The following is an 11,007-nucleotide window of genomic DNA, read 5'->3' as shown; positions in this document are numbered from 1 at the left end:
AAGCAACAATGCAGTTAATAAAATAATTGCTAAATAAACTAAAGTAAAAAAATAGTAACACAAGAAATGTACATAATAATAACGAGGTTATATACAGGGGGTGCCGGTGCCGGTACCGAGTCAATGTGCGGGGATACAGGTTAGTCAAGGTCATTTGTAAAGTGACTATGCATAGATAATAAACAGCGAGTAGCAGCAGTGTAGTATATACAGTTGAAGTCACAAGTTTACATACACTTAGGTTGGAGTCATTAAAACTCATTTTTCAACCACTCCACAAATTTCTTGTTAACAAACTATAGTTTTGGCAAGTCGGTTAGGACATCTACTCCTGCATGATACAAGTCATTTTTCCAACAATTGTTTACAGACAGATTATTTCACTTACAATTCACTGTATCACAATTCCAGTGGGTCAGAAGTTTACATACACTAAGTTGACTGTGCCTTTAAACAGCTTGGAAAATTGGACCACGCAGCCGTCATACCGCTCAGGAAGGAGACGCGTTCTGTCTCCTAGAGATGAACATACTTTGGTGCAAAAAGTGCAAATCAATCCCAGAACAACAGCAAAGGACCTTGTGAAGATGCTGGAGGAAACAGGTACGAAAGTATCTATATCCACAGTAAAACGAGTCCTATATCGACATAACCTGAAAGGCCTCTCAGCAAGGAAGAAGCCACTGCTCCAAAACCGTCATAAAAAAGCCAGACTACGGTTTGCAACTGCACTCTGGTCTGATGAAACAAAAATAGAACTGTTTGGCCATAATGACCATCGTTATGTTTCGAGGAAAAAGGGGGAGGCTTGCAAACCAAAGAACACCATCCCAACCCGTGAAGCACAGGGGTGGCAGCATCATGTTGTGCGGGTGCTTTGCTGCAGGAGGGACTGGTGCACTTAACAAAATAGATGGCATCATGAGGGAGAAAAATTATGTAGATATATTGAAGCAACATCTCAAGACATCAGTCAGGAAGTTAAAGCTTGGTCGCAAATGGGTCTTCCAAATGGACAATGACCCCAAGCACACTTCCAAAGTTATGGCAAAATGGCTTAAGGACAACAAAGTCAAGGTATTGGAGTGGCCATCACAAAGCCCTTACCTCAATCCTATAGAAAATTTGTGGGCAGAACTGAAAAAGCGTGTGCGAGCAAGGAGGCCTATAAACCTGACTCCGTCACACTAGCTCTGTCAGGAGGAATGGGCCAAAATTCACCCAATTTATTGTGGGAAGCTTGTGGAAGGCTACCCGAAACATTTGACCCGAAGTTAAACAATTTAAAGGCAATGCTACCAAATACTAATTGAGCGTATGTAAACTTCTGACCCACTGGGAATGTGATGAAAGAAATAAAAGCTGAAATAAATCATTCTCTCTACTATTATTCTGACATTTCACATTCTTAAAATAAAGTGGTGATACTAACTGACCCAAGACGGGGCATTTTTACTCTGATTAAATGTCAGGAATTGTGAAACACCTTAGCCAAATACATTTAAACTCAGTTTATGTAAACTTCCGACTTCAACTGTATGTCCTGGATGTCAGCTAGCTTGGCCCCCATGATGTACTGGGCCGTACGCACTACCCTCTGTAGTGCCTTACGGTCATATGCCGAGCAGTTGCCATACCAGGCGGTGATGCAACCGGTCAGGATGCTCTCGATGGTGCAGCTGTAGAACTTTTTGAGGATCTGGGGACCCATGCAAAATCTTTTCAGTCTCCTGAGGGGGAAAAGGTGTTGTCGGACCCTCTTCACAACTGTCTTGGTGTGTTTGGACCATGATAGTTTGTTGGTGACGTGGACACCAAGGAACTTTAAACTCTCGACCCACTCCACTTCAGTCCCGTCAATGTTAATGGGGCCTGTTCGGCCCTCCTATTCCTGTAGTCCACAATGAGCTCCTTTGTCTTGCTCACATTGAGAGAAAGGTTGTTGTCCTGGCACCACAGTGCCAAGTCTCTGACCTCCTCCCTATAGGCTGTCTCATCGTTGTCTGTGATCAGGCCTACCACGGTTGTCGTCAGGAAACTTAATGATGGTGTTGGAGTCGTGCTTGGCCACACAGTCGTGGGTGAACAGGGAGTACAGGAGGGGACAAGGCACGCACCCGAGGGGCCCCAGTGTTGAGGATCAGCATGGCAGATGTGTTGTTGCCTACCCTTACCACCTGGGGGCGGCCTGTCAGGAAGTCAAGGATCTAGTTGCAGAGGGAGGTGTTTAGTCCCAGGGTCCTTAGCTTAGTGGCACTATGGTGTTGAACGCTAAGCTGTAATCAATGAACAGCATTCTCACATATGTGTTCCTTTATAGGTACACTGTGTGCGAAGTTAGCGTGTTTTAATGTTTGCGAGGTGAGAGTACAGATAAAGGCGGGCAGGAGTGTTAGGTCAGTAACCCAAAGGTTGCTGTATCGAGTCCCCGAGCTGCGGAGATAAAAATCTGTCGTTCTGCCCCTGAGCAAGGCAGTTAACCCACTGTTAACCCGAGCGCAGATGACGTTGATGTCGATTAAGGCAGCCCCCCCACACCTCTCTGATTCAGAGGGGTTGGATTAAATGCGGAAGACACATTTCAGTTGAATGCATTCAGTTGTACAACTGAATAGGAATCCTAATTTCCCTTTCCCTAAAGAGAGAGACAGACAAAGAGGAAGCATGCAGGACTGTGGCCAGTCTTTGCCTATTTCAGTATACCTATTAATTTTCTGGCGCAGGCGTTCCGCTAGTGACCCACCTCGACAACACCCGGTGAAATTGCAGAGCGCCAAATTCAAAATACAAAAATAGTCATAATAAACATTCATAAAAAATACAAGTGTTATACATCGGTTTAAAGATTAACTTCTTGTTAATCCAGCTGCTGTCAGATTTCAAAAAGGCTTTACGGCGAAAGCATACCATGCGATTATCCGAGGACAGCGCCCCGCTTACAAAAGCATACAAACATTTTACAACCAAGTAGAGGAATTACAAAAGTCAGAAATAGCGATAAAATTATTCACTTACCTTTGAAGATCTTCATATGGTTGCAGTCACAAGAGTCCCAGCTACACAATAAATGTTCCTTTTGTTCGATAAAGTCCCTCTTTATATCCCAAAAACTCAGTTTTGTTGGCGCGTTTTGTTCAATAATCCACTGGCTCAAAGGCGGTCAAAACATGCAGACGAATACATCCTAATAGTACCGGTAAAGTTCGTCGAAACATGTCAAACGATGTTTATAATTAATCCTCAGGTTGTCAATTGTCTAAATAAATTGATAATATTTGAACCGGACAATAGCGTATTTGATAGAAAGGAAAAACAACGAAGGGCGCGCACTCGGTCACGCGCGCAAACCAGCACTGCATGATTCTACAGTCTACTGAAAGGTCTCATTCATCTTCATTTTTCAGAAAACAAGCCTGAAACCATGTCTAAAGACTTGACATCTAGTGGAAGCCATAGGAGCTGCAATCTGGTTCCTAACCCATTAAATACTCTATAGGCATTCAATTGAAAATACCCACATCAAAAAAATCCCACTTCCTGGATGGATTTTCCTCAGGTTTTCGCCTGCCATATTAGTTCTGTTATACTCACAGACATTATTGTAACAGTTTTGGAAACTTTAGAGTGTTGTCTATCCAAATCTACCAATTATATGCATATCCTAGCTTCTGGGCCTGAGTAACAGGCAGTTTACTTTGGGCACGCTTCTCATCCAGATGTCGAAATACTGCCCCCAAGCCATAAGAAGTTAACACACCAGAGGAAGACCACTGTTGGCTGATTAGCTCACAAGCCTGTCCTCCCTGTCGTCTCGCTCTCCCACAGATAAACACAGCGTGTTGTCGTTGCGTGCTATATTGCTCTGTGCTTCTCCATTGTGGCATGTGTTGTGTTCTGTCACTGTGTTCTAATCTAAAACTCGGCCTATTCAGAAAGTTGATTATTATCTAATTTCATAGCATAATTTTGAATTCCATCACTTTGGACTTGTCCTATTTCCTTGTAGTCTTTTGTGGTGTTGTGTCATGGCCTTCTTTCTCCGTGCTCTCTCTCTCATAGTGTTGCTCCTCTGTTGTTTTGCCAGCCCATTAAGCATCAGACTGCAGCAGCATAAGATAAGCCCCCAAGGCACAAAGTCATCACATGATATATGATCCAGCCCATAATCATTTGAGCAATCTGTGTCTGCCAGCATGCGATCCTCCTTCCCCATCAAAGCAGGGATGGTCGTCTGGCCGACTCTTTCCCCAAATCAGATGTCTAGGGGTTCCATGTTGTTTCTGACTAGTTAAAGTTTATGTTAAGGTGAAAGGTCACTCAGCCAGAGTGTAATTGATGTCAAACTTCAAAGGCTTTCTTAACTCACCTCATAGTGATTATTGAATAACAAATGCTGTATCCAGGGCTCTGAGGAAGATGCAGGTGTCTCTGACCAGTGTCTTTTCGTTTAAATAAATGTGAGGGGTGCTCCAGTATTAATACTCTATATTTGTCAACAAAAAAAGACAAACAGTATTTTCTGCCCCTGTGCTCTAAGACCTATTTGGACCGCCTACCACATAGATTCCTAGCTAGTAACAGACTTGGTCTAAAGAGACTGGTAGGTGAAGCTCAAGTATTAAGGGCAGCCATATATACTGTATTTCTTTAAAGACATGCTCCGGAGCGTTTACGAAAATGTTGTATTTTATTTAACCTTTATTTAACTAGGTAAGTCAAAAGGCAAAAGGCCTTCTGCAGGTACGGGGGCTGGGATTAAAAATAAAAACATCTATAAAATATAAATATAGGACAAAACACACATCATGACAAGAGAGACGACACTACATAAAGAGAGACCTAAGACAACAACATAGCAAGGCAGCAACACATGACAACACAGCACGGTAGCAACACAACATGGTAGCAGCACAAAACATGGTGCAAACATTATTGGGCACAGACAACAGCACAAAGGGCAAGAAGGTAGAGACAACAATACATCACGCAAAGCAGCCACAACTGTCAGTAAGAGATTGAGATCAAACTGTCCAGTTTGAGTGTTTGTTGCAGCTCGTTCCAGTCGCTAGCTTCAGCAAACTGAAAAGACGAGCGATCCAGGGATGTGTGCGCTTTGGGGACCTTTAACAGAATGTGACTTGCAGAACGGGTGTTGTATGTGGAGGATGAGGGCTGCAGTAGATATCTCAGATAGGGGGGAGTGAGGCCTAAGAGGGTTTTCTAAATAAGCATCAACCAGTGGGTCTTGCGACGGGTATATAGAGATGACCAGTTTACAGAGGGTTATATAGTGCAATGATGTGTCAAATAAGGAGCATTGGTGGCAAATCTGATGGCCGAATGGTAAAGAACATCTAACCGCTCGAAAGCACCCTTACCTGCCGATCTATAAATGATGTCTCCGTAATCTAGCATGGGTAGGATGGTCATCTGAATCAGGGTTAGTTTGGCAGCTGGGGTGAAAGAGGAGCGATTACGATAGAGGAAACCAAGTCTAGATTTAACTTTAGCCTGCAGATTTTATATGTGCTGAGAGAAGGACAGTGTACCGTCTAGCCATACTCCCAAGTACTTGTATGAGGTGACTACCTCAAGCTCTAAACCCTCAGAGGTAGTAATCACACCTGTGAGGAGAGGGGCATTCTTCTTACCAAAGCACATGACCTTTGTTTTGGAGGTGTTCAGAACAAGGATAAGGGTAGAGAAAGCTTGTTAGACACTAAGAAAGCTTTGTTGTAGAGCATTTAACACACAATCCGGGGAGGGGCCAGCTGAGTACAAGACTGTATCATCTGCAAATAAATGCATGAGAGAGCTTCCTACTGCCTAATGCTATGTTGTTGATGTAAATTAAGAAGAGCGTGGGGCCTAGGATTGAGCCTTGGGGTACTCTCTTGGTGACAGGCAGTGGCTGAGATAGCAGATTGTTTTACTTTATACACTGCACTCTTTGAGACAGACAGTTAGCAAACCAGGCCAAAGACCATTCAGAGACACTAATACTCCTTAGCCGGCCCACAAGAATGGAATGGTCTACTGTATCAAAAGCTTTGGCCAAGTCAATAAAAATAGCAGCACAACATTGCTTAGAATCAAGGGCAATAGTGACATCATTGAGGACCTTTACGGTTGCAGTGACACATCCATAACCTGAGCGGAAACCAGATTGCATACCAGAGAGAATACTATAGACGTCAATGTTGAGTTGATTATTGACAAGTTTTTCCAAAACCTTTGATAAACAGGGCAAAGTGGAAATAGGCCTATAACAGTTAGGATCAGCTTGATCTCCCCCGTTAAATAAAGGACGAACCGTGGCTGCCTTCCAAGCAATGGGAACCTCCCCAGAAAGGAGAGACAGGTTAAAAAGGTTGGATATAGGTTTGGCAATGATAGGGGCAGCAACCTTTAAAGAAGAAAGGGTCTAAACCATCTGACCCAAATGTTTTTTTGGGGTCAAGTTTCAGTAGCACCTCCGACTCAATGACTGCCTGCAGGGAGAAATTTTGTAGAGGGGCAGGGGAAAAAGAGGGAGAAGCATCGGGGATAGTCGCATTAGAAGGGGTGGAAGATGAGGAAATGTTGGACGGGCAAGGAGACATAGCTGAGTCAAATAGGAATCCTGACTTAATGAAGTGGTGATTAAAGAGCTCAGCCATGTGCTTCTTGTCAGTAACAACCACATCAACTTTAAGGGACATGGGCAACTGTGAGGAGGAGAGTTTATTCTCTAGGTCTTTAACTGTTTTCCAGAACTTCGTGGGGTTAGGCCCACAGAGAGAACTGCTCCTTAAAGTAACTAACGTTGGCCTTTCGGATACCTGTACCAGACAGGGGGAGACAACCGGGGCAGACAGTGAACAGATCGCCAGGTGGAATCCAAGCAGCAGTGCCTCAGGCAACAGGAGTAGGAGTCACACCCACTTGGGAGAAGCTGTTATTTCTGGAGGCAGATTTGTTGTAGAAAATGCCAGTCTCTGAACAACAGGAGGGGTCTTCAAGGCCTCTGGGTTTGGGTGGGGTAGCCTGCCATTTGTTGGGCTCAAAGGCTTCGACACCTCTCGCTTCACACGTCAGTACTAATTGAAGTTGTATCTCCATGTCCTAGCAAGCTTGGTAGCCTTAGCATTCAGTCCTTATAAAGTAAAATATACAAAGTATTTTTTTAACCTCCCGCTTTGTGCTGGATGTGTCAGTGTGTAGTTCATACATGCATAATCTATGAGCAGAATTACTGTTTTAACTCAATTAGCCACAAAATGGAAGCTGTGCTGCTCCATATTCCCATCATTTCCCTCCAAGTGGCCCAGCCTTGTAGAAATGTGAGTTCTAGCCCTTGCCATTTGAGTGACAGCTAGTAAAATGCACACACAGCAGAGCAAGACAGAGAGCAATGACGTGCTATACATATCTGCACGCATGTGACATAGTACTCAATTTTCAGGGGCCAATTTTGGCTTGTGAGTGCTACTTGCAGAACTACTGGCTAAAAAGTATACAAAAATATTGGAGAATCTCTTTTAGGGAGTCTGTTGTGTAGAGAGTATAGCTTGTCAACAGATGGTTGTAGGTTCAAAGATCATAGTTCAAAGATCTCAATTTAATCTCTAAATGATGTAACAGCTTTCATAAAAGAATCTTACATCTTCTGAGATGTTGATCGTAGGAAACATAAGGGGGCATTATGCAATTAAAGAAGGCACTCTCAAACCCCATGAAAGCCCTGGGACAAATGTCTATCATGCTGAGAGAACTTGGCCCAAATGTCAAGAGACAGCGGCTAGAGAGAAAAAGCTTTTTGTTCACTCAGCTTTGGGAGAAAACACACAGCTTTTTTTATACAGTCTCTGATCATCTTCCAAGAGGTCTACTAACTAGATGGCTGTGAGTTGGTGGTGCTGTACAAGTGTTGCTGCTGGATATGTGCACCTACTACATGTTTTATCTGAAAAAAAGATAAAAAGGTAAGATTAGATCCACATTTATTTTAGACTGATGGTCCACTGTCATTTCTACATTTTAAACTACTAAGTTGCCGTTCTACATTTTAAAGGAGGCAAGATCTGTGTTGTTGTCTTGGGGGGGGTGTAAGTTATGTCATGTCATTTTTTGAAGTGGGAGGAAAAGTAAAGAATTTGTTGCAGTAAACCATTGCTAAAGGACGTTAGTAAATACCAATAGTAGTTAGTAGCATAATTTGGGTGTGAAACCACAGGGCATTTGTTAAGCCTGAAATACAGGGAGGGACAGCTAGAAGCCATAGACAACTTTCTAAGCCACAGCATTGAGGATTACATAAAAGTAAACCTACGCAACTAATAATAGTAACACATGAGATTGAACTTACCGTTCAACTTTAAAGTGGAAAGAAAGTAAACCGAATGATCCCCTCACGCTTTTAAGCCTCTGGAGTGGCTTATACTGAAGCATGTAATCTGTGTGACTATGCTGTCAGATAAATCTCTCTTGTCAAGAGACAGGGATCCACCACTCAGGACGACAATATGTCACTATTACAGGCCAGCCTAAAAAGAAAGCCTATTTTGAGAGTAAAAAAATACATTGAAGATGATGATGCTCTCCCAAGATCATGTGATGAAAAGTAGGGTTACGGAGCATGAGCATGAGTCATGAATGTTGCCAAAGCATACATTCCTTCTAGGATTAATTGTATAGTTATATTATACAGTGGCTTGCATATGGCTGCTTATAAATTAAGCTGAACCCGCTCACATTTAAATTAACTGCAATCGGCCATCTCGATGCTTGCCCTGTGGTCACATCTAGGGCCATTTTGAAGAGAGATTTTTGAAATGTAATTTTAGCAAGGAAATTAACTATTGTACATGTATAATGGAGACTACATGTAGCGCATTCTCAATGAACATTAACAGTCAGGTGATCTTATAGTAAACTTGTTGCAAACCACCTTCAATTGGGGCAATTTTGTGTAAGCCCTGTTCAGCAAATATTTCATGTTCTATGGATGGAGATGGATGTTTAATGGATGATGCTGAGGTAACTGAGCAGTAGTAGAGGGCATTATCTGCCTGCCAACAGAGAACACTCTCATGAGGGCAGCTCTGATATGTTAACATGTTGTTGGACACAAGTGCCTATATCCTCTCACTAATCTGGCTGGCCCTGATGGAAAACATTGGATGTCCAGATTGTGTTTCTTGACTGATTCAATATTAATAGATCAGTGTGTGATATTACTATACATCATAGGGCAGAGCAGATGCCTTTTTCATCCTGGCCCTGAGCCCAATATAGGATGGGCCTATAAATGTCACATACATCACTTGGCTGCTCAGAGGATAACTGAATTAGGAGTGTAATCCGAGCAGGTGAGAGTATAGATATCCTGAGCTCCAACAATCTGTGCCAGCAGCAACATTTGGTCAAATAGCCTATGCTGTGGCCCTTAGCTACAGTAACGCATAGATCTATGTCCATTGGTATTTCTCTAAAAGGTTTTGACATGAGAATTTCTGAAGTCTATCTCAAGAAGTAAGTTGTGTGAGCAGGAAACCACAATGTGAAAGCACAGAGACATTTTTGAATCAACTAGGCCATCTCTCAAATCATAGGCCTACCCTCTCTGTAGTTGAGGGTCGATTTAAAAAGGCAATACATTGCCATACATTTCTAATGGCAAATAATGGTGTATTTAACAACTGCCAGAACAGACCTGTTTATAATTGACATTTTGTATGGTAACAAAATATGTGCATGTCAAGCAAAAGCTATAGATAGTGTAGGCTACAATGCAACAAATACATTAAATCTCTATTGTTCCACGTGAACCATCCAGTTAGATAGCTAAAACGTTGAAAGGACGATGGGGACAATGAAAGGATTTTGATGCTACCATCGGGTACATAAAGGCAAACTGCAAACATTGCACACGCAACGGCCGAATATAATGTAAAAGCTGACTGGGAGAGTGCCACGTGAAGGTTTGAACAAATGAAAAGGTGCATTCAAGCATTCAACTCAATTGAAGTACTGGAGATAATCGCAAACGCAACATAACCATGTGACAGACCTACCATTGAGTCAGAGTTGCTTGGAGAGAAGAGAAGGGGCGCGAGCAATATGGGAGGGTGATTCTCGAACATCTTCAGCTAGCAGTTCTCATGATGATGGTCGGAAAAGTAGGGGCAATACGGTTGCGACCTTTTCGTTTTTTAAACTAGCGCTAGCTACGTCTAGCCTTTTCTACAAGAGGCAGTTCTGAAAAAGGGACGATAAGGTAACTACCATAAACATTAAAACGAATGTTTTTTTTGTAGCCTACTCTACGTTTTGAGAACGTCCTGTTTTTATACGACGTTGTGGTGAATGTTGTCTGGCTAGCTACGTTGTAACGTCTGCTAGCTAGTTAACGTTATCCAGTTTATCTTAGACAACCGCTATCTTGCATTGTTTCCAATCCATCTCATTGTCGTCTTCTAGCCAGCTATCTAAAGTAGCTAACCTAGGTAGCTAGCTATGTTTTTGTAAATTACTCAATCGTGTATCCAGTTTACATTCGTCGTTCCTAACCCTTGGTTGTGGTGATTTCGATAGCTAGCTAACGTTCAATCTTTAAGGCATAGAAACTGCACAAAACCCAACCGCGATTTCCAGGTTAGCAGGAGTGCCAATTTAACCTGTTACTGTTAGCTACAGTAACTAGTTATAAGAAGTTAGCTATCCGCCGTCTTATCTTTGTTGTGAGTTTTGGTGGATACAAACGTTTTTGAATTGTCTTGATAACTCGACTGTCAGGGAAATCAAATTTGTCTAACTAGCTAGCTAAGTTTACTATATGCATTGATGTTTGTATTGCAAAACGGCTGCATTCTGTATAGCGAAATGGGATTATGGGACCAAACAATACCGTTATTTTCCCTACGTGCTAGCAAGGCGAACCAGCCAACAAACCAGGCAGCTAGCGAGTTGCTTATGGCTCTGACGTTAGACTGGCAGTCAAGAACTATAGTAACGTTAATCATCAGG

General features: G+C 42.6%; 1 protein-coding gene across 3 annotated transcripts in view; it reads left to right on the top strand.

The window, feature by feature from the left end:
- The first annotated feature begins 7,831 nt into the window (after positions 1–7,831).
- Positions 7,832–11,007, top strand: part of LOC106598945 (CMP-N-acetylneuraminate-beta-1,4-galactoside alpha-2,3-sialyltransferase) — an 82,263-nt gene continuing 79,087 nt past the window's right edge. For 2 of the 3 annotated variants that reach the window (XM_014189977.3, XM_014189974.3), the window contains exon 1: positions 10,022–10,258. The gene's annotated coding sequence lies outside the window, so the exon portion shown is untranslated. Of the gene's footprint in view, positions 7,965–10,021; positions 10,259–11,007 lie in introns of those variants that run through there. The other variant, XM_045714530.2, reaches the window with a different exon arrangement.

The sequence above is a fragment of the Salmo salar genome, chromosome 03, assembly GCF_965601325.2.
Source record: "Salmo salar chromosome 03, fSalSal1, whole genome shotgun sequence".
Classification (NCBI taxonomy): Eukaryota; Metazoa; Chordata; class Actinopteri; order Salmoniformes; family Salmonidae; genus Salmo; species Salmo salar.
This window is presented reverse-complemented; position numbering and strand designations above follow the sequence as displayed.